This window comes from Prosopis cineraria, unplaced genomic scaffold (assembly GCF_029017545.1).
Source record: "Prosopis cineraria cultivar Desert tree isolate PC_DT_omini unplaced genomic scaffold, ASM2901754v1 PC6, whole genome shotgun sequence".
NCBI lineage: Eukaryota > Viridiplantae > Streptophyta > Magnoliopsida > Fabales > Fabaceae > Prosopis > Prosopis cineraria.
The window spans coordinates 36,614,814-36,641,220 of NW_026555337.1; the positions used below are offsets into that span (position 1 = coordinate 36,614,814).

Here is a 26,407-nt window from a genome sequence, read left to right on the forward strand (position 1 = left end):
AACCATTGGGACAACCTTAATGTTTTCCTTGCAAAAACTAACTTAAGAGAAGGATTAGGTGGTAGAGAAGATATTACATAGGTTAACTAAGCCTTTGGAGTCTTAAACCCTTACAAAGCAATGAATTTTCACATCCAACCTCACTTATTCCCTGTCCTATTTCTATTTCATGTTCTAGCAAAATTTATATTCAATACATGCCTTGGCAAATGCACCATGCATCATGGAAGATGGTTCAAAGACAAAAATCCATATCTAGGCTATGCTATTAGGCCTAAGTCTAAGGCCAAAACCTCTTTTGGGCATCCTATACCATCCTTATTATCAACCTTAGGCCCAATTTAAGTAATAATCACATGCCTAAATAAATTAATTAACCTCAATTAACCTTTAATCTAGTTCAATTTCCCCAAATTGATTCCTAATTAAAAATTTAGATATTACAACTTGCATGTTGGATATCTATTTAAGAATAATTTTTTACATCACTTAAAGGCATCTTTCTATTAAAAGAAATCTTATTTGAGATACGGTCGGGTACTAAATTTAGATGTCTCTCCGAGCAAGAATTCAAATCTTAGCTCGCCACGTTATGATAGACTATCCATTTTTGATAGACCCAACCCTCATTAGTAGAATAATTTTTAGTATTATGATTATATATAATACTACTTCTAAGCATGTAGCATATCTTAGTTCTACTGTTGAGTAAATATTAGTTAAGTGGGAAATTACTTTTATATTATGAACATAAGTTTTAAATAGGATTATGGAAATTTAAAATGATTGAGTATATATGTATATTTTATGGATTTTAGTATGTGAATTTGATGTATGATTTTTTATGGAATTACATGCAAAATTTAATTGTTATCATCATTCCTAAGGAATGGATATATATATATATATATTAGAGTTAAGTATATTGTTATGTTTAGGAGGTTGTAGGAGATGATGATTGAAGTGATATATATTATTACATGGTCTGTCACCACTAGGCGCTTGGTGGTTGGATAAACATTCTAATGGCTATTAGTATCTATCCTTCTTTTGGCCAGGATTGGAGGAAACCCTTAAAGACATATGACTTGAAAGAGAGGGTACCATGGACTAGTGTTGAGCTCAGCATCTTTGGATGGGTTGCATCTTATCATTGGTGAGGTCTAATTACCTAGACAAATCTTATTTGATTGTGATAACCCACAGGTTTAGTTAAAGGAAATTAATAAGGATGATATAAGGGAGGTCTTTGCTGATATATTTGACGAATAGAATATATATTTGTTTACTTGTTATTATTTATTTTAATTATTTAATCCCACTCAACTACATTTAAAACGTGCTTGCATGCTTTTTAAAATTATTCTGTGGTTACTCGAACCTTTTAATCTCATCATGTGCTATTTAACAATTTTAGGTAAAGAATCAAGCATGCCAAAAAGGGAAGCAAGTTAAGAGTTGAAGCTATGTAATTGTAATGCCTCATGTCATTCCTTTTATTTTGAATTATTGTGTACTAATGTTAGTTTTAAATGCTCATTGCATCTCATACCACTATAAAAAAAAATCAAATTAATGGTAGTTTTTGTCATTAATCAGTACAAATTTCATCGCTAAATTGGTTAGTGATGAAATAAGTTCGTCAGTAAAAACACCTATGCTAATTCGTTAGCAACAAAATTATTTCATTGCTAACTAAAAAAATTTGTCACTAATTTTTGGGATAGCCTTTACCAATTTAATTAGCAAATAAATCAAATATCATTGCTAATTCATCACAAATTTCTAACAGGGTTAGTGATGGAATTTTTGTCTAAAATATTTGACAATTAGTGATAGAATCTTCATCACATAAAGGGGTGAGCAAGCAATTGATGGCTTGATAGAATTTCCTATACTAGGTCAAAACGGCGAGCCAAATTTATGGCCAACATGTGTTCATTGTAACAGGTAAGATAGGAACTCAGCCAATCCCATTTATAAGTTAACATTAAAAAATAAATAATTATAGAACTCTAAACATTGTGTTTATCACTTCACAAGTAGAAAGGAAAACCCTTGAAGTTGAAGCCAAATCCTTGCTCTCTTTGCTCAATTGCTTGGCTGCTCACTCTTATGAACTCATCTCCTAGTGCTACTTCAACTCTTCTTCATTGTGCTTATGGCACTTGGTAACCTAGTCTGTTCCTCATCACATCTATGTCCCTCGTCACTTGCTCTTATTGTCCTCTAATAGCCACTAGGTAAGTTGATTGATTTGTGAAATACTCTTGTTTAGTTTTTAGAATCTACATTTAGGGTTAATTCATAAATGATTTTGATATTTTATGCCTATAATTTATGATGCCTCTGACTCGCATCTAAACTAGTATTCGCGATGCTTGTAGCTGTGATTTTTTCAACATTGATATAAGTATATGCTTAAGTACAAAGATATTTAATTTGTTACTATTTGTGTTTGAGATGAATCAAATGATTTTATTTAAAGATGAAACAATACTTATAAGGTATAAAAGATATGATAATAATATCATATTAGAAAGAATAAAATCTAATCCCTAATATCTTGCTAAAAAGATAATGACAGCTAATAGAAAATAATAAGAAAGATAACATGAGAGTAAGTTTATGATTAGGTTATGTTAGCTAATAGGCCTAAGACCCATCAGCCTACTTTCCACATCCCCCTCAAGCTGGTGAATAAATGTTAATTATTCCTAGCTTGTTTATTATCTCTTCAAACTTAGCTCTTACAAGAGGCTTAGTTGTTATATTTGCAACTTGGTTTCTTGAGGGATATGCCAAATCTATGATTTTAGCTTCAATTTTTTCTTGAAGAAATGTCTATTAATCTTGACATGCTTAGTACAATCATATTGAATAAGTTTGTTCTTAATTTTGAGAGCTACCGTACTATCACATCACATTTTTATAGGAGCTTTCATTTCTACACCAAGTTCATTCAGTAGTTGTACAACCCATATACCTTCACAAATTTCAAGAGCTAATGCTCTATGTTCAAATTCTACCAAGCTTATGAAAATGACTAGTTGTTTCTTACTTCTCCAGGCTACCAAGTTACCCTACACAAAGGTGCAATATCATATGGTAGAGCACTTATTCTAAATAGCTCCTACTCGGTCTATATCTATGTAGATTTCTACATCTATTACACTTCCTGATCCTAAAGTTCTCTTATTTTCATTTGTATAGATTTCTACACTCTTCTTATTCCCTTTTGAAAGAATAAACCCTGTCTTAGTGTGGCTTTTAGATATCTAAAGATCTTGTTTATGTAATACTCCTTGCTTAAATATGGTTAATCTCTAAAAGTTAAGGAAATTGAGGAATAACACATAGATTACCCAATGGTAAAATTTTCAAAAGTGTGAATCCCAAGTTTTCATGAATAAGAATATACAAAAACACTTTCTTTAGACAACCAATTAAAGTTTAGAACATATACAAAAGCATGGAATCTTGAGTAACTTAATGCATTTGCAAAATAGTTGAAAACATTAAAACAGTATAGCAGAGAGGTGTACCATGGCATATTGCCTTTGTGCCATGTGTTACGGCATATGTTCCATGCGCTGCGGCGAATTGCATGAAATTGACAACAATTTTATTGTCATATGACACCACTTAAGATGAACTTCTGATGCGTCCCATTTCTTTATCCAACATCTAATTGAGATGATTCAGGTATCTACAAAGCTTTCTCCCAGCTCTAGCTAATGGCATTAATTTCACAACCAAATCATTTTTCTATCAAAAATTAGATACCCTTATCAAAACTCACTCTTTTTTTACAAATACACACATCTAGGGTGTCCATTTCCTAAACCAAGTGCCAAAAGCCTACACCAACTCTTAAACCGCACATAATAGACTATTATAGACTTATTCAACATACCACTGTCAATCAATCATACATAAATCATAATTTTCATGCTCAACCCTTGATTCACAAAATATAATGAAGAGCTAATTTTGCATAAATTCAATAATACAATTGTCAATGTCAACCAATTACAAAACACCCTACTAGAACTAGTATTTTAGCCCAATTTAGTTTTACATTCCCAGCATAAAAAATCTTGGGCATAAAATACATTCAAATTATTAAAATAAGAGTATTAGTAGTCAAGAAGAATCATATGAGCTTCAGTTGGAAAATAACATTTCAAAATATACATAAATACAATTAAGAGGCTTATAGCTAATAGGATTTACACAAAATCCTAAGCATCCAATATATTTTTTCAACCTTAATTTAATGAACTAAGTCCTAGAATATTGAGAAATGAGGGGTGAGACAGCGCTTGGTAACCAAGGTCATTCTAGCCTATAAAATTGCGTATCAATTAATCAAAAATGCAAATGGCAATAAATATTCTCTTTGGAAACCGTTTATGCATATCTTTCAAAGGTTTCCTCGGCCATAAGACTAACAACCATATGGTCGAGAACAAATGCATATCTTCACATATATCAATAATGCATATATAGGTTGCAATGATAACAGTCATGCACCCTTAACAAGACACACCGGACCACAATAATAATAATCATACGGCCGGAATATGAAATGCATTATCTATGTTAACCTTATATCCTCCTGATACCTTCAACATAAAACTATGGCTATTAAGTAGCTACATCCATAACTCAGACTAACCAAGTCTTTTACTCGTGAGGAGCTACCAGGCTAAGGCTACATCACTCACTTGTGACCCATAGTTTTCCCTAATATTAATAACCATAAGGTGTTGTATCCCTAATCCTTCAAAACTAATATGCATACCAACAATCGGTGGAGACTATTTAAGTTAGAATCCTTCAAAGAATAAGTAGGACAGTCCCTAATCGACTATGAGATAATGGCTACCTTCAAATTCCAACGATTGGTGCCAAGGTTGGCTTTTGATTCCAACGGTAAGCTGCAATACCATATGGATTTGTCACATCTAATTCTCTCCTTATAGGTTAACTCCCACTATTAGTGATCATGCCATGCACACATCAACATATAATGTATATGCACATACATGTATACTTTCAACAATCATATCTTACCTATCATAATTGACTCCATCATGCTCTATATATCTCAATATGTACAACAACTCTTGACATTCATTTTTTAAATATATGTATGCTTTACTCTATTGTCAATATGCTTGTATAACTATACATTTCATTCATATCAACCGATACACATACTCGCACAACACATAATTTGTCACATTGCCAAATTTACCATTAAACACAAGTTTATAAATATCAGTAAGTTTCAAATCAATCTTCCTAACACATAATCAATTAACACACAAAAGAATAAACTAAATTTTTCCTGATTACCTCAAACCTTTGAGAGGTCAACGATTTTTTCTCAAAATATAAACTTTCAAAGCTCTTTACAAGCTTAAATAGTGCTAAATTTAGTTAATATATGATTCATTCACGAGGATAACTGTCAATACCCTTATTTGAATAATTTTTACCCCTTTAACTCAACAATCTTCTTTTACCAAATTCATAAATTCACTCCTAAACATACCTATTGGGTTTGCTAAGTTCTTTCAGCTCACATTGTTGTTAATGAATCATTAAACCACCATTAATGCCATTGAACACTCCAAACAACCCTCATAAATGCACAAATTCATTCATTAATAGTCCTTACCAACCTACAACTCATAAAACTATCAACACTATGTTTAAATACTTTAAATGACTCGTATTATCTGTATTTTAACCAATAATTTCAGATTTATAACTCATATAGACCAAAAACCACTTCCTCCATTTAAACCTTAACTTAAATATTCAAGAAAATAGAAGGAGAATGAAAGTAGAGGGTATATAGGATTTACCTTTGATGTTAGGAAGCTCCAAAATATCCCTAAAGGTCCTTAAACTCATGCCCTAACAGAGCAAGTGGTGTGCTCTTCATTTCTCCTTCTTTTTCTCCTCTGTCTTCTATATGTTCTGTGAATAGTTTATCAAAAAATTTGGCCATGCATCACGGCGGACCCAGTATGCACCACGGCACATGACACAAAGAGACCCTCCCTCAATGCTTGCCCTCTACGAGCCATGACAGCAACATGTAATACAAAGGTTCCTTTAGTTTTTTTTCTCCTTTTATTGCCCAGCTGGCCTAACTTTGTTTTAGAGCTGAAAGCACAACCAATCACGCTAATTAGACATCTCTGGCCACATACCTCATTAATTAACTCAATTAGTCTATTTTTTGCTTAACTTAATCTTGATTAATTTTTCAAGATGTTGTAGTATCCAGCTTCCACATGCTCTTTTTAAGGGTTGCTTGTAAACTGGCTCACAACTCCTGCTGTAAAGGATATGTTAGGCCTTGTGTGAGATAAGTATATGAGTTTTCCTACCAGTTTCTAGCACCTCTCTTTATTCATTACCCTCCTATAAGGTCTCACTTCTAAATTATAATTCAATGCCATTAGAGCATCTGCTGGTCTTGCTCCCAACATTTCAGTTTTCTTAAGTAAATCCAAGGTGTATTTTCTTTGTGATACATTAAGGCCCTCTTACAAGCGAGAAACCTTTAAACCTAAAAGTTATTTTAGATTTTTTAGGTCTTTAATTTTAAATTCTTCAGCCAGTTTAAGATCTCTTCTACATTATTTCCTGTCAGTACTATATCATCCACATATATGACTAAGACAGCTTTTCTCTAACCAAACAAACCTTTCAAACTAAGCCTTAGGTAAAGCCTTATAATGACTTATGCAATTTACACACTTATCTAGACCTCTCAATCCTAATAGAATCTCCATATACACCTCCTCTTCTAAGTCCCCATTTAAGAAGGCATTCTTAACATCTAACTGAAATAATGTCTAAGCTAAATTAGCAGTAAGAGAAAATAGAATATTTATGGTGTTGAATTTTTCTATTGGTGCAAAAGTTTCTTGGTAGTCAATGCCATAGGTTTAGGGAATGCCTTGGCAACTAATCAAGCCTTATATTTATTGAGACTACTATTAGGATTATATTTCCTTGTAAGAACCCATTTACTCCCTATAACTAACTTTCCCCAAGGTAACTCCACAGTTTCCCATGTCTAATTTTTATTTAGAGCTTTTACCTCTTCATTAATAGCCACCTTCCATTTAGGGTCAACTATGGCTTCCTTAAAAGTCTTAAGTATATTCTCACTATCAACAGTAGTAAAAAAGTTATTGATTAAATTAAGAATTGAGTTTTTCATAGGAGACATACGTATTCATAGGGTTCTAAAACAACTCCTCTTCCCTTTTCTAAGAGTAATTGGCCATTGAAGATCTTTAAGATTACCCTTAGATTGAGAATCATGACTTTGACTTAAAGTGACAATGGGATCTTTATTGTTTATGTGCTGTTCAACTTGATATGTCCATAACTCATCCAAGTATGGCTCAGAATTGGGTTCAGTTTGGGTAGGTTGTTTAGGTTCTGGGATAGGTATGGAACTAGAGTTAGTAAAAAAAGGGTTTGATGACCTATGAGGACTCATATTAGGCTACTAGTCTGTTTATTATTTGAATGACCATTGTTTATGGCATAACATTTACCATCATTTTCCCCCTAAATAGGTAATTTAAGAAAGAAAGGTAGTGATTCAACAAATGTGACATTCGGAGTGACATAGAACTTGTGAGCATTAGAATAATAAAATTATATCCCTTTTGGGTAGAGGAATATCTTAAGAAAATACATTTAATAGACTGAGATTCAAGTTTGCTGCTTGCATCATGAAGGACAAAGGCTATGCACCTAAATGCCTTTTTTGAAAGAGAGTTAATTAAATGACAATGAGGATAAGATGTCAAAAATAAGTCAAGAGGGGTTTAAAAGATGAGAACCTTATAGGGCATATGGTTAATGAGGTAAGTAGCAATAAGGACTGCATCTCCCTAAAATTTGTGTGGAACATTATTAATTAGTAAGAAGGCCCTAGCAACTTTGTATAGAATTCTATGTTTCCTCTTGGCTACTCTATTTTGTTGAGGGGAATGGACATAAGAAGTTTGATGGTGTATCCTAGTTTTAATAAGAAAAGTGTTAAGGGTTGAATTGAGATATTTAATTCCATTGTCACGTTTGAACAAAAGTATGAAAATTTTTGAAAACAATGCAAACTTCAAGGTTATCTTTTATTAGAAAAATCCATGTCAGCAGTGTATGGTCATCAATAAAAGAAACAAACCACATTAATCATAATATAAGTTTCAACTCGTGAAGGACCCCACACATCACTATGTACGAGAGAAAAAGGTGTAAGGGTATATAAGAGTTAGTTTGGAATATATTATTAGCTTGTTTAGAAAATTAGAAGTATCACAATGAAATTTAATTTTATTCATAGAGTTGGGAAACAAACTTTCATATAATGAAAATTAGGATAACCTAAATGAAAATGACATAACATATTGTCTTCTTGAGACATAATAGAAAAGGCAGAAATATTGGAAATAGGATCAACCAAATAGCTTTTACTGGTGGATTTGCCTTCTAGATAATAGAGCTCATTACATTCCTTAGCATTGCTAATCATCCTCCTTGAGGCTAAATTCTGAAAAACATGACGAGATTTATCAAAGGTGGCAAGGCAAGTAGTAGGTAATACATGTGACTAATAACAAACTAATATTGGATATCTAGAACATACAAAACATTCTTCAAAATAATAAAGTTGGAGTCAACAATGGTGTCACGTCATACATTCTCATAAGCCTCAAAATCATAATTTCATTTTATTTCTAAATTGTAATTAGATTTATATTGAAATCATAACACTTTTGATACTAATCATTATAACAAAGTTTCAACATGTTCGTAGAAATTTTGGTGGAACCTCCCTTGTAAATAAGATCTCTTAAAAACTCTACAATATATTGATTTAGTCAAAATATAAATAAATCAGGAGCTCAGCTCTTTTCAGCCAGCAAACAGTATATAAATCAAAATGAAAACTCTAACTATAAACTATGTGGAGCACATAATCTTACTTTTGACTTAAAATACATAAATTCAAATATTTACATTAAATGAATATAATGTTAAACAAAATCCCACTCAGAACACTTGTATGCCCTTCGGAGATGAGTAGTAGGATGAATGTTAGCTAAACCAAAATAAATTTTTAGTGAATAGCATCCCCACAATTAAAATTTAAAAGAGTAAAAATAATAAGCTTAAATAATCACATACAATAATTGAAAAGGTGATAATTCATTATAATAACTTACTAAAAAAATCTAAATTTTTAATCAAAAAATGAGTAAATTGAAAGCACTTTATTCTATCATGCTTAAAGAAAACAAATTATTTATACATAAATTAAAATAATATACTTGCTAATTGAAACCATTAAAATTTTAAATACACATATTAATCAAAATTTAGAATTGTGAAGACTCAACAAAATAAGAACAAACGTGGACATATAGTTCACGAAGATAAATAACCCAATGTGGCTTATGCCGAGAAGACAAATGTGGACACACAATCCATGAGGATAACCAAATGCAACTTGAGCTACGAAACAAAAGTGGACATATAATCCACAAGGGTAATACTAACCAAATGAGACTTAAGGCCATGAAAATTAAACGCGGGTACAAAGCCCATAAATAACAAATGTGAAGACAAAGCCCACAAGACAAATTAGCTAGTTATTAACCACAATGTATTAAAAGTTAACAAAACTGTCATTAGCAATAGTGTTCTATTTATAGTCATCTTAGAAATCACATTTCAAACATGCAAGAAAAATAATTATTTTTAAAATAAAATTTTCATTCTCAATGTCAAATTCACATGAATTGTTTCAAATATCAAAACTTGCCAAAATAATACTTCATAGCTAATGCACAAGCTTGCATTAATTAAGTAACTAAGAAATTTTAAAGTTTATAAAAAAAAGAAAAATAAATGTATATATCCTAATTTAATTATCCTTCATCATTATTCCATAATTTCCAAAACTAAAATAATTCATAAAAGTAAAATACTTCAATAAAAGACTATTAATGATAAATTAAATGGGATGTTATTCACTCACTTGTTAGAGTTTCAAATTCTTAAAATTTTCTCCCTTCAATTTCTACAAGATCCTCTTCTTCCACATACCCTATAAAGATATGAGTAAATAAAATCTAATAAATTTTCTCTACTTTATAAGGACTTCCTTCTACTCCTAATACAATTCCAATCAACCATTATCATTTAAAATTTCAAAACTAAAATTTACATCATTAATCTCCTCCAACTTACTTTAGCCATGCCACTCTATTTACTTAAGGTAAAATTTTCTCCTATGATTTTCACCGAACACCTTAGGTGTGTTATCTCCAACCATTCAATTAAAATATCTGATAATTTATCAATAACCATACTAACATACTTCTCACAAGGACCTAAGAAATTTTAAAAATACAAAATCATGCAAAACTCTTCTACTAGGCATTTTATCAAACACTTTATGGGCATAAATTACCAAGCTAATATTAATCTATCCTCCTAAATTTCAGCTTCCCTAAACTTTACAATATCAATAATTCAATTATTTTCAATCAAAAACTCAAATCCATAACATCACCCCTTTCCCTATACAACCATAAATTTCACATTGAGGAAGAAAAATAGAGATGGGAAGTATGAAGTTGAACTTGGACTTTAAAGATACTACAATCCTTTACTCTCACCGACGACCATTGGAAATGAGAAGAGAGACGAAGATGCAGAGGGACGAAGAGCAAAATCACACCAGAGTTTCACACTTCTCTCTTTTTCTTTCACACACACTATAAACTGATTAAAATAAAGACGAGGAAAAAGAGAAAATAAATCTAGTGAAGGAAGGGTATATTGGTAATTTTAGAGGAGCTAAATAAAAATAAAATCCCATTTTTGCATTAGGAGGTTTGAACTTGGGACCTTAAGAAATGAGTAACATACACACTTCCACTCTACCAACACTTCATATTGTCATAATTATTCCAAACATAAATAAAATATATTCTAAACAAATTATTATATTTTTTATTATATATATATATATATTAAGGTTATTACAAATGGTTCCTATTCCTATCACCCAAGCTTATGTGTTATCAACTACTTGTATATGAGTATGCTCAGAATGAGGGCTAAACTCAAAAAACAATTCCCAAAAACCTATAATGTGATTAGTTACCCCTAAATCAACCACTTAGATGTTGTTACAATGAGAAATAGCACTAAGTACAATCAGTAAAGTATTAAACATGGGCCAAGGTAACCAAGGGAGTAGGTTTCTCACTTGTCTCATCTTGAGAATATTTATCCATAATGCTTTTCATAATAGAAATTTCCTTAATATTGAGCGCATGATCATGAGTAGGGGTGTTAGTGAACCTTTTGCTATCACCTTTATGCTTACCCTTGCTATCACCCTTCATTTTAGACTTTAAATGAGATGGCTTGCCATGAATCACCAACAGGTTTCTCAAGTATGACCATTTTTATCATAATGATCACATAGGAGAGACTTTTTCCCTTTGTGATTACCCCTTGATGACCACAAGCCACTACAGTAGAAGTTTTTGTGCTAAGAAGGTAAGAGGAAGTAGGAGGAGGGAGCTATACTAGGGCCTTGCAACTTTCTTCATCTTTGATCATATTAAATGCATTTTCAAGAGAAGGTAAAGGTTTCATACCTATAATTCTTCCTCAAAGATCCTTATAGGAGTCACTGAGGCTAAGGAGAAATTCATAACACCACTCACATTTGACCACCTTTTTCTAGTAGAGGGTATCGGTATGACAAGACTATTAGTATACCTTGTACTAGTATATATGTTGCCACAGACGCATAAGATTCATGTAATACAAGGTGATCGATATTTCTACCTTTGTGTAAGCGTTAGAAGAATACACTTTACTTAATAAATTGCTATTGTATTTTCCTTAACAGAGTAAGTACACCAAGAAAACTCTTAATTTCCTAATAGGCTAAGTTGGCAAGTAGATAATTTTCACTTGTCTTGAGGTTTATTGAATGACTCAACCAAGTTATCATTATGTTGTTTTTTGTACACCAAGTTTCATAATTGGTGGCTACATATGAACATAAGGGCACTCCTAGACCTCTGCAAGTAATTATTCCCATTCAACCGATAAGTGAGAAGTAGATGAGAAAGTAAATCATCACCATTGTTGCCACCATATAGGAAAGAAACACTGTAACTACCATATTGACTAAAGGGATTATTTGTATGGTCCCCATCCATATTAAAGACCTATGAGGTATCATTCAAGGCTGCCATATAAGCCATAATGACAAAATACAGAGAGAAGTATGAGAATAGTAACACCTTACAACTGAAGGAAGTCTTTATGACTGAGGAAGAAGAAGGCATACCCTACTAAATAAGAGTGGCGGCTTGCAGTTTACAAGGAAGATGGGTGCAATATAAGGGTTGTGACTGACAAAGCCCATCCACTATAATGGTGATGAACATGTGTTTTATGGTTGGAACTAGAAGGAGAGAGGACATATCTTGCGTCTAGGAAGAGAGAAATAGGTCATGACTAGAGCAGAGAAAGTCACGAGTTGTGACTGAGAATAGAGATGCAAACTCACCTTATGTCTAGAGAAAAAAGGAGTAATTGTTGCTTAGAGAAGAATTACTTGAGCAATAAGAATTAAGACACAGGCCCATGGTGGCTTTGATACCATGTTTGTGTTTGAGATGAATCAAATGATTTTATTCAAAGATGAAACAATACTTATAAGGTATAAAATATATGATAATAATATCATATCAAAAAGAGTAAAATCTAATCCCTAGTATCCTGCAAAAAAGATAATGACAAGTAATAAAAAATAATAAGAAAGATAACATGATATTAAATCTAGGATTAAGTTAACTAGTAGGCCTAGGAGCCATCATCCTACCTTCCACAATTTATTTGATATCTTTGCCAGTCCTTATATTGATAAATAAACCCGATATTGATATGTCTATTTTTACACTAAAACCCATTTACTAAACCTGATATTAAAGATTTTTGCTCATAAATTGACTAATATGATGAATAATAGGAGGGGTCATGTTAAGACAATTTGTTCCCTCATTTTTGTAGCTCTTAGTTAGAACCTATGAATCAATTATAACCCATGACCTAGATTTTTTTCATTATTGTTATCCTAATTACTTCCTCCAATCTTATTTGTAGAAAACCTTCTAGAAGTATTTGATAATTATGCCTGCATATCAAAGAATAAAGAATTTAATATTTTTCTAAAATTAAAGTGATAGTTTTCACTTTTCTCTTTGGTTTGTATACTATGATTTTGATAACTTGTGTTAAATAATGGGCTTTATTATGAATTTGAAATATGAATATAAAGATTTTATGAGGTCTTACTATCATTTTCAAAATATACTTTTTCCAAGTGAAGAGTGTTTTTACAAATTATATGCTTGCAAGAACTGTATTATGCGAGCAAGTGCTTTCTCATTCACATTTAATTTTTCAGATATCATGTTAACTTGAAGTTAATGATTTGATTAAGTTAGGAAAAAATTTATTATCCATGAAGTGTTAAGAATTTAGTTTGTGAAATTGATGTTCCTTGTATTTACAAACAATGATTTTAAAACCGAACTGGACCGGATAGTCGGACCAATCCGACCATCAACCGGTTCGGATTTCAGTTCGGTCAATATATCAAAACTGTTTTGGAGCTTAAGTCGGGTTGGGCTATTTCAACCTAACGGTCAGACAGGGAATCAGATCCAATTTTAAAGAATTGGACTATTTAAAAAAAACTTTCTTATTTTTTATTGAATTTTTCTAGGAAATGACCAATTTTTTAAATCATTTGATGTTATGTTGTATTATATAGCTTATTAAGTCATGATAAACTTAAAATATTTGATTTTTTTTTAAGTTAAGTAGCAATTTTATATTTATTTCTTATATTTAGATTATTATATACATGTATAATTTTTTAATTTAATTATTACGTTATCGATTTGACTATTAGTCCAACCCGATTAACTATGTAAACTGTGAACTGCTAACCTTTCTAGTTCAATATCTGGTTGGGTTCTAAAAACATTGGTTACAAAGGAAAGGATTTTTGAATTGTGGGTTATCAACTAGATAGAATTTTGAAATCAATGTATCTATGCGAAGTAGAATTTTAAATGGGAGAATTTCATTATAGGACCACAGGTGTGAAATATTTACAAATCAAGCCTAAATAATTCTGAAAACTCACTGTAGGATTTTGAGACTAAAGTGAAATTAAGTTTTATAGTGAAATGACATTACTGCCCTTGCTATTTAAATGCTATATTCACGGAAGCTCTGCCTCTAACACAACTTTCCACTACTTGTAGAGATCATAATTGGAGCCTATTTTGCAAAAGTTGAAGGCAACTAATCCATTTTCTAGTAAGATATGGACCTTTGTTTGGGTTAATCAAAGCTATTGTCAACTTTAGGGCATATATCATTGAACGTTCATCATCACGTATTAGTGGATCACTCACTTTCATCACTATTAAAGGTTGCATAGGATAATCGAATCATGATAGTGGAAGGCTATTCTATTTTCAATTTCTTCCTTTTGCAATCAAAGAAGTATAGATAGCAACTCAATCGATGAATATTTTCCATACTAAATGTTATTACTGACGCACATTTGTTCCCACTTGTACTTAAGGATTCTATCTTCTAGGATACGGAATTATAATAATGACTTGTTATTTTAGTATAAATCACTTGTCAAATAGTTAAGAATGCTTGTCAATTTTCAAGTATCTAGTTTGATATGTGAAAATGCAAAATAATTCATGAACCTATAGAATGCTTATGGTACTAATTTTTGATATAAATTGTCATGCAACGTTAATATAGCATAATAGGTGGCTCTATGAAGGTGTTGTATATCTATAATATTGAATATTTCATATAGGGAGAAATTTATGAAGATTGTGGATGGCAATACGATATGTAAATAGTTCTTATGTATATGTACATGTTGAGGATTTGATTATAAAAAAAAGTCATGTTGAGGATTTTACCAACAACAGTAAATACTAAAAAAATAATTTTTCATTTCACGTTCTTTCCTAAAATTTCCCATCTATTGTCATTATTAAGCCATACAAGTGTGTCAATTAACAAATAATATTACAGAATTAATAAGTAATGTAAGAAATTTAACAAGAATAATAGTGTTGTTGTCATTCCAATGATAGGTCCATGATCTATCTTTTGTCATGTCAAGCAGGGATTTCAAAATTATCAACTTGTCAAACAAATAATAAGTAATTTTTGGGTCCTTTTCTATAATTTTTGGACCCTTATCTGCAATCTTTTGGTCATTTTTTATATTTTTTGAGATCCTTTTTTGTTTTTTTTCCCTTCTCTCATGTTTCAATACTAAATTTCTTGATTTGACAATAATTTTCTTATGAGATCTTTATTTGTCATTCTCCCTTTTTTCTAGTCAACCAATGATAAAAAATAAAGCTTTCTATCATTTGCATATATAACAAGAAAAAATTAAATCTATTAAAACGCAACATAAAATATTTTACACTCGTTTTTTATTACATCAAGAGGAGTTAAACTTTAAACTTTTACTAATGTCCCAACTCATCCTAACTGCTTTGGTTTAAGTAAATTTATTCTTATTCATTTAGGCCAAGTCTAAGAGATGCCTCTAAACAGCCCTTTGAAATAAGAGAATATGATATAAGATCACCTTTTGTGTGTGTGTAATTATTATTTGTAGAATTCCATGACTCCTAAAGCAGAGAAAGCACGAGAAGTGACTTTGGAACCAGAAAAGCCAAAACGTTTGCAAAGAGATTGAAATTCTTTCTCAGTTTGTTCTCCTCTATCATGAAGAAACATGATGTTGTCCAAGCTCGCTACGAACTTGGCTTCCTCTGTTGCTCCAATTTCTTCAGGCATTATGTATTCCACCACTATGACCTTCCCTTTTTTTGGCAACGATTCATGGCATTTCCTCAACACTTTTATGCTATTTTCATCTGACCAATTGTGGCACACAGCCTACAAAACATATTTATTACCCACAACGTAAAGAAGATTCATGATATATGGAAAAACTGATTGGTCATGTCGATCATCTCGCAAGATTTTTTTTTAATTTAGTCTATGAGATATTGAGAATATATAATGCCATTTTATGACGCAATATTTTAATACAATAATGCTAAACATGAATATAATAGTTATTGTCTGACAATATGACATTCATGATGTTGAAAGGCTTGGTGTGGATTTGAAATTGTAGCCAACTTAACCTGATAACTATAATTAGAAAAGCATATATACATGTGATAGAGGCATGCAAAGATCTTATTTGACTAATTAATGTGTTATGTTATACTTATTCACATGAATTTTTGTATAAATATAGTCAAGAATATATCCTTATTCACATATCTAATATAATATGAAGCTGAAACTGAGATGACAAACTTTCGCACTAACCTTCAACATAATGGCATCACCTTTTGGAACGCTTTCAAACATATCCCCTCCAACATGCTCGATCCCTTCATAAAATTTGAAGCTCAAATGATAATTTTAATAATATTAACAGATAAAAAAATTAAAAAAAAACTCCCTTCAGTTTTAACTATAGAAACTAGTTGACAAGTTTGCTTCCATTCTAAGTGTAAAACCTAGATATTTTTTTATCTCTCTCATTTATTATTTTTTTCCCCAAACCACCTCTATTAATTGCACACAATTAATAGGGGTGTTTTAAGAAAATCAATACATATATTATTTTTACAAATAGCTAACCAACTCAATTCATGAATATATGTGAATTAGTTAACTAGTTCCTGCATTTAGAATTGGAGAGATGGAGTGGAAACATAGTATTAGTAGAGATAATGAATTTGAAATACTTAGATGAGGTGTTGCATTTTGAATAACACTGGGCAGATCAAAATTGATTCCCTTAATTGAAGGATACTTTAAGACAATCATTTTGAGGTTTTGGCCAGTTCCACCACCAACATCAACAAGTGTTGATATTCCCTCAAATCCTTTATATATTTCTAATATTCTTCTCATCTCTATGTTGCAACGGTTGGCCATTGCTTTGTTGAAAATGTTGTTCCATGTAGGATCTTTCTCAGTGTATTGGTACATTGGCATTCCATAAACTTTCTTGAATAAGTCATTGTCTTCCTCTATAATTGCCACCTTAAAATTCATCCTGCATCAAAACATAGAAACAAGAAAAATATATTAGTAGGTCCTCATATTTTGATTGCATTTTGTTATTAAATCTTATAGCTTGTTTTTATTATTTTTAGTTCATTTAGTTGATCCATTTGTAACATTTTCTCTATTTTCAGTTCTAAAAGGTTTATCACAAAAGAGTAGCCTGTTAGGTGAGGAAATCTATCATGCTTATAAACCCATTTAACTTGTGAGACTCTCAAATGTGGAATTCATAAAAAAGTATTGGTTTTCTTTTTATGGAAAAAGAGTTACCAAGCATCCATAAATGCCTTATGGCAAATGAATGATGAGAAGAGAGTTAAGAATCAGCCATCGTCCCCACCAACAAAGTACTTTCCCACTAGAGAAATTGAATAGAGTCTCTCAGTGCCGCCATCTTCCTTTTCACTAATTGAAAAATTCAGAAGAGAGTAACTTGCAAGAAGCCTCAAGAGACGATCCATCCTGAAAGCCAATTCTTTGTGTTGAGATGAACTTGAAAGCTTTGAGGCAACTTCAAAAGTTGACATGTGTCTTCCTCCTTCCTTAGCTATGATCTCAAACACGTTGAGCTCAAGTGAAGCTTTAAGCACTGCACAGTAGATCTGGCTACAACACTGAAGCATGGCCAAAAGGGCATATGAATCTTCTGGTTCTTCATTAGGATAAGTCTCTTTAGAACCCAATAAAGCCATGATTTCTCCCTCCTCCTTTCTTTTGTTTGTTTACTTTTCTATTTTTGCCAGACTTTGCATGCATAATTGAACCTCACAGCATGCAAAAATTTATAGCCGAAAGTCTAGTGAAAACAAGTACACATATACATAAGGCTAGTTAAATAAAATTTACAATCTTATTTTTTAAAAAACAAAGGTATACACTTTCAAAAATAATGCTCTACATTTAATACTCCATTTGTGAAATAATATTAGTTAAAGATGGAGAATATATAAGGGTAATATTAGAAAAGCATAATTAATGAAACCTTATTTTTATCAAAGTTTCTCATGTTTCAGGACATTGAATTTTTTCTAAAAGTGTCTTATAAATTGAAATAAAGATAGTATAACCTCAAATTATTAAAAAGAGAGAGAACATAAATAAGAGGAAAAATGACAATTAGGGACCATGTAAAGACATTAATAACAATTAAAGACCTTGAATTATTGAAATGTCATGAAAGGACCATGGTTGGTCTTTATTTGTGATTAAAAATAAATAATTATTAAAATAACAAGTGGAATATTACTCATAAATTTAAGTAATCCTACTTATGAATCAATGAAAAATCAATTGTGAGTAAATAGATAGTTTTGTGAATTTATATATTGTTACTTATGAATTTAAGATCATAGTTACTTACAAATTTTAGGAAGAATGACAATGAATTCGTGAAACTTTAGTTGTAAATGAATAGATAGTCTCATGAATTAATGCATAACTTGAAGTTCATGATGATTTGTGAATTTAAGAAATGTTACTTGAGAATATGTGTGTGTAGGAAACACCAATTGTTAATCAATAAAAATAATCTTAATTTTAAATCAATAATTTAGGAACCTTCTAATTTTGAATATTATTCACAATTGACTTTTCATATTGAAATTAACTTTAAAAAAAAATTCACAAGTGATTCTCCTTAAATTCTCAAGTGATGTTGTATATATTTATAAAACTATTTATCCATTCACAATTGACTTTTTTCATATATTCACAATTCTCAACCAACTTTCCTTAATTCATGAGTAACCTTCTATTGATTATCTCAAAAATTAAAAATATTTTAACTGCAAATAAAAATAATAATTCTTTTCTGACATTTCAATATTTTGAGATCTTCAATTATGATTAATGTCTTTGTAAGATCCCAAATTGTCATTTTCCCATAATCATAAGGACAGAAGGGCAGTATTGAAAAAAATATATATATTAATAAAAATTATTTTTATTAAATTATATTAATCACCTTCAAAATTATATTATAAGTGGGGATAAAAGTAATAGAGTATTATCGTTGGGCTAAAGAATACTTCCAGCAGTCTTCTAGACATTTAACTTTACGGGAGGTTTGGTTTGAATCCTTCAACTTTATTATATTTCATGTTAATCCCTTTCTCTTGGAAGTGGTCAAAAACTTTGTTAATTTCGTTTAACAAGTGAATAAAAAAATATAGCTTGGATACTTAAAACACAATAATCTATTTAATAATTATCATCAAAAAATTTTAAGGCTTAAAATAAATAAGTACAAGCATAAGAATATATTTCAATTAAAGACATTCAAATTTATAAAGTTAAAATAAATGTTTTTAAAATAATTTATTAAAACGTTTAAAATTTAAGATGTTTAGCGTCGCAAATATTTATTTTAAGATGACAAAGATATTTTAATTATATGGAAATCTATATATTTGGTCATTGTACTTCATACAGTAAGTTGAATTTCTTAACTTTTCAACTTGACATAAAATAATAAAACTTTTTTCAATTGTAAGGCTCTTGATTTAAATGTTTTATTTATTAAAATATTTAAAATCAAATTATATTAAATATTTTAATTTAGTCTCTTTAATTAAAATATTTTTCAATTTTAAAAATTTGAAGAGAGTAAATATTTATTTCAAGCCTTAAATATTTTAATTATCAGTATTAGTTTAATCAATACATTATAATACTGATCATACATATTTTGGTAATGCAAACCACAGTTTAAATGTTTTATTAAAATATTTAAAGTCAAGTTATTTTAAATATTTTAATTTAGTATCTTTAATTAAAATATTTCTTAGATTTTTATAATTTGAAGAGAGTAAATACTTATTTCAAGACAAACATATTTTAATTATCAGTATTAGCTTAATCAATACTTAATAATACTGATGATACATATTTTGGTTATCCAGGCCATATTTTTTATTAACTTGAAAGCGTAACAATGAGGAATTTTTTAACCATATATTGAAAGAAATATTAATATGAAACTTTAAAATTATGACTATGTGAGATTTAGGCCAATACTCCATTAATCTAAATCCAAAAAAAACTTACATTTTAAATTCAAATATACGCTTTTTGCCAGTAGCATATCTCTTTACCAAATCAAAAATTTTAATTCAAAAATAATAATTTTAAAAAACATAATTGAGAAATATTTATAAAATATTTGGAATTTCAATTTGATTAATTTTTGCTGAACAGAACATGTTAATTTCTTTAAATAAAACGTTTAAAAATAATAATAATTGCATCCACTTATTTCTCAGGGCAAAAAGAATTTCATCCACGAAGTTGATTGCAAAAGTCATAATGCTATTTTGAAAAATCAAAGGATAAGTTTATTTTTTGGCCATGAAGGCGTGAAGTCAAACAATAAATTTAAAACAGAAACGTGAAAGCAAAGACGAGAGAGTAGAAAGTAGAAAGATGATAGCATTTGATTGACTTATATGACCCGTTTGTTTTAATTTTTTTTATTAAAAAATCAATTAAATTTTTTAAAAATTATTTTTAAATTTTTATTATGTTTATTTAAAAAATTTAAAAATAATTAAAGTCTCAAAAAAATATATTTTTAATTATTTTAAGAAGTTACTTTGAATAACTTCTAAAAATAATCTAATGTAATAGATAAAAAATATTTTAAAAAGATGAGCTACAAATAAATATTATAAAATTTTAAAATAATATAATAAATTATTTTTATGAAACAAAATTAAGATATTATAAAATTTAAAATAATTAATTAATAATTATTTTTTATTATTATAATCAAATATAAAATAATATCTATTCTTTGTAAATCTCTATAAAATAAATTTATTTTTATAAAATCTTTAAATTAGTAGCCAAAAAATAATGTTTTTTAAATCTTAAACAACTGGGTCCATGGCTTCCACTTTTCACGATCAGAGTCGACTTTGGTGAAGTGATGATATCGTGATAATCACATAAGAACTCAAAATTCCAGAGGAAACTTATGATTTAATTTAAAATAATAATAACAATAATCATAATAACAATATAAAATTACAATTGCAGGAGTATTTGATTTAATTTTAAAAATTTTTGTTTTCATACGTAAGTTAACCAGAAATACTTAAGATCGTGAATATGATTGCGTGTGAAATATCAAAAGTAAAGTATATTTTCTCATCTAGATAGTCACAAGGAGAAAAAGAGGCATGAAGGTCATATCATGTTAATTACTCTTGTTTTATTTTGGATGAAAAGAAAAATAGAAAGAAGAGAAAAGTATACAAGAAATTTGGGGAAAAATATATATTCTTATTTAGAAAGTCAGAAAAAGAAAATAATAAAGGAGAAAAAGAGACATGAAGGTCATATTGTTTCAAACCAGGGACTCTTGATTAGAAAGCATATTTTTTCTAGAAACCTATCCACTTCTGGATAAAACAATATGACCTTCCATCCCATGTCTCTTTTTCTCCTTTGTTTATTTTCTTTTTTTGACTATCTAAATAAGAAAATATATTTTGCTCCATATTTCTCGTATACTTTTCTCTTATTTCTATTTTTCTTACAAATATAAAGCAAGAGTAATTTAATATGATATGACCTTCATGCCTCTTTTTCTCTTTTGACAATCTAGATAAGAAAATATACTTTACTTCTGATATCTCACACGCAATCGTATTAATGATCTTAAGTATTTTTGGTTAACTTACGTATGGAAATTAAAATTTTGAAAATTAAATGAAACACTCCTGCAATTGTAATTTTTATATTATTATTTTAATTAAATCCCAAGTTTCCTCTGGATTTTTTAAGTTCTTATGTGATTATCAATTTACAAAAATTTTGAAAATTAAATCAAATACTCCTGCAATTGTAATTTTATATTTTTATTTTAAATTAAATCACAAGTTTCCTCTGGATTTTTCAAGTTCTTTTGTGATTATCATTTTATTATAATTCTTTTGTAATTTCAAATTACCTTTACATCTTAATTATTTAAAATTTCAGACACCTCTACACGTATGATTCATATTTTTTCTCATCTTTCATATTCATTCCTTGTTGATTAAAAAATATAGATAATTTGTTGTTATCAATTTTCATTTTTGTCTTGAAAATATGAACTCATCTTTTTTCTTGATTTAAAATTTTTAAAATATATAGATAAAAATTTTAAATACATAAATTTTAAATGTGAGATTTAAAATATAAAATTTAAATTTAAGTTTATCAATTCAAACGTAAGATAGATTGACCTATTGAACCCGTGAAAAACAATGGGTTGGGTCACTAAAAATGCAACGACCCTATGTCTTGAAACGAACATTTTTATCTCAACTCATTTAGCCCTATTTTTTGGCATTTTAAGCCATATACATAAATGCTCCATAGTTTTCATTCAAAATGAATATAATTATTGTATCCAAAAAATGTATATACTTATTTTATGAGCTATAGTTTTAGAATATAGTATGTGAAACTCGAAAAAATTTTACATTAGAGCCTAGCACATGAAAATTAAAAAAAAAAAAAACCACCAATACGTGCCATGCGCTCTATCATTGAGTTAGGTCAGCTCATTGGTTATACTATGGATCTAGAAAAATATATATATATTTCATCTTCTTCCTTTCCAACAATTCTAATCAAGCATAAAAAGGCATAAATTGTAACTTGGAAAATGAACCAAAATTGGAAAAAAAAAAAAAATTCCGCCGTACAGATTTACAAATTTAGTGCTTTTTATTTTTATTAAATAAAAAATAATCAAAGTTTTTAATAAATCTGATTACTAATCAAGATAGTCTAGATTTAATATTAATGATCCAAATTTTTATAATGAAAATATTTTTTCCAAAAATGTTAATAGACATAACTGTACTATTTAGAATATATCTAGATGGTTAATTTATAAAATTTTTAATATTTCATCTATACCATTTATATTAAATATGCACTATTTAGAGTATATATACTTGGATAATTAATTTATAAAAATTAAATATTAAATATTAAATTATTAATTTTAAATCGAAATTGTCCATATTAGTAACCGAATTTATTAAAAACTTTTATTATTTTTTAATTATTTTTATTTATTCCGTCCAGATACTCAGATTCTGACGCTGTGCAGTGGAGCCTCGGAGAAGCGAGGCATGAGAAGAGCGAAGCTGAATCCATAAGGGCCATCTATAAATTGTTAGTGTTTTTTTCTTTGTTTTCAAGCTTAGCTTGCCGTCTGTATTTCAAAAAGGATATCATGGAACCGTATCAAGAAAATTGAAGAGTTAGTTTGTCTATTCTTAGGACTTTTCAAGCCTATAAGAAACCATATCGACTTCTCTATGAGTGAACTTGATGTGTATTTTCCATCCCCTTCTCCTCAAATTGTTATTGAAGCCTAACCAAACATGAAGAAAACTTGTAGTTTGAAAGTAGGCTAAATATATAAAACTTCCCTGAACTTTAAGACAATTGCATATAACATCCCTCACTCCTTTAAAAAGTTTACAATTAACCCCCTAACCTTTAATTTTATTTTTTAAAATCTCTTATTGTTAATTATGTTATTTTTTCATGAAGATTGAAATGTTATTCAACCAAAAAAATGTTATTAAACCAAAATATTATATTATATAAATATTTATAATAATTTTTTTATATTTTTTGAATAGTTGAGGCATCAAAAACAAGAAAAAATATTATTATCTCTATATAAAATTTTAAATATTTATGTTTATATTAGTTTTATCCATGTTTTTTGTTATCAATGGTGCACGATTTTATTATTTTAGAAGATAAATTTTTATTTATATTTTCATGTTAAATTTATGTAGTGCACATGGCTAAAATATTTAAAATTTTAAATATTATCATGTTTGATAAATTTATCTTTTAATACTAAAAAAATATATAGTATTGATAAAAAATATAAAAAAACTAACATAAAAGTAAATATTTAAATTTTATATGGCAATAATAATATTTATTTTGGCTATTATCAATGCCTTAACTATCTAAAAAATATTTAAAAAATTATTTTAAATAGTTATATAATATAATATTTTTGTTTAATAATATTTTTTAGTTGAATGACATTTAACCCTTATAAAAAAATAACATAATTAATAATAGAGGGTTTGCAAAACAAAATTAAGTTTATGAGATTAATTTTAAACTTTTAAAAATGAAGGGGGTTATTTGCAACTGTTTCAAAGTTTAAAGGGATTTATATATTTTGACCTTGAAAGTATATGTTGATTGATCTTATCAACCATAAATTAATTTAGATCTATTCATATATTACATTATAATACCCAAGGCCTCATAACTATGAAAAGAAAAAGAAAACAATTCGATGATGATAAAAAACATCACTGTCAAAGATCTACTTTTACTCATTGCAACACTTTTTATTTGTGACCACTAAAGATGGATTTTTGGTGGCCATTTTTAATTGTTGCCCATGAAAGTAAATTTTTGCCATCAAAGATAACTTTTTGTGGCCATATTTTGTTACTATCAAAAATATTTTTATAAAAAATAATTCTAAAATTAAAACTGATTTATATAAATTTTGCCACTAAAAGTACTTTAAAAAATAAATTTAACTTTAATTTATTTCAAATAATTTATAAAGTTATCATTTAAATAATTAAAAAATCTCTTCTAAATTATTTTTTAAAATTTTAAAATTAAATAAAATTACCATTCAAAAGATATTTATGAAATTAAATTTTTAATTTTATATATAGAATGAGAACTAAATTATATATAGGATCAAAAAATAAAAGGAATAATAATGAAAATGTGTTAACTTTAATTATTAAATAATTTTTTTTTTATTATTCTCTTTTAGACGTATATAGTTCATCATTATTATGAATGATGTTACTAAGCTAGTATGTTAATTTAATTTAAATAAATCTTGATGGGTGATTACTTTTATTTATAATTAGGCTAGACAAATAATTACTTACATAGAAATGCATAAATTTAAAAAATCTTAAATAAAATTATAATAGGGAGAATCACATCTAGAGACTACTTAAACAAATTATTCGCAAATAAGGACCAATACAGAATGAATTATTATTAACATGGTTTTTTTTAATAGAACTTGTTATTAGTCTTTGTCTACGATTAATTTGCTTAAGTGGTCTGTAAATGTAATTCTTCCATTATAATATCTAAAATTAAAATTGTTTAAAGGATAAATAAAAAATATCAAAGTAAAAACATTCTAAAATTCGATATTTTAGATTCAATTTTTCGTCATCTTGTGAAAAAGTTACTTGAATAAAGGTGCTATTATGGATAGGAGTGTTCAATTTGAACCCGTCCTGATGGGCCTAGTATCGTCTTGATCATATTGAGACGAGTCTTGTCCCAGCCTGAAAATAATCGGGACGTGACTTTAGAGGACGAGACAGGAAAGGGGTTCAAGATGGGACAAGACACGGGATTACCATCGGGACATCCCGTCCTATCTCGAATATTATATATACATTATTTTTTATTTTAAATATATTGATACAATTTATTCTTTTATCTATTTATTTAATAACTTTTATTTATAACGTATTTTTTGCTTTATTTTTAGAAAAGTAATTAGTTTAATACATCTCACTAAAGTAGAAGAATAATGATTTGATATTGTACTTGACTTATTTATTATTGCTACTCTTATAGCCTAAAGATTACTTGTGTTTGCTATTTATAATGTGTAGTTGTGATTAATGTAATTCAATAATTGACATTAAATTGTTGTGAATTATGTACTTCTATTGTTTTAATTTTAAACTTAATAAATTATATAATTTAAAATTTTAATGAACGCTATTATCCATATTTTTTTTTGATATTATTCAATTTATCAGGATGGCGAGACATCCTGATCTTATCCCAGTCTCATCCTGACTCCTAACAGGACGGGATGACTTTTCAAATGAGACGGGACACGAGACTAAAATTCAGTCTCGATCTTTTTTCTAGGATGGGACACGAGATGGGATGTCCGATCCTGTCCCATCCCATGAACACCCCTAATTATGGATATTCAAAGCTTGATTCAAAGGGATTAAGATGTTGAAAGTTGTGCATGCAGATTTCAAGAGATACAAATGGTATTATGGAC

General features: G+C 28.8%; 1 pseudogene; it reads right to left on the bottom strand.

The window, feature by feature from the left end:
• Window positions 1–15,810: 15,810 nt before the first annotated feature.
• On the bottom strand, window positions 15,811–17,982 carry LOC129312555 (isoliquiritigenin 2'-O-methyltransferase-like; annotated as a pseudogene).
• Window positions 17,983–26,407: the final 8,425 nt, after the last annotated feature.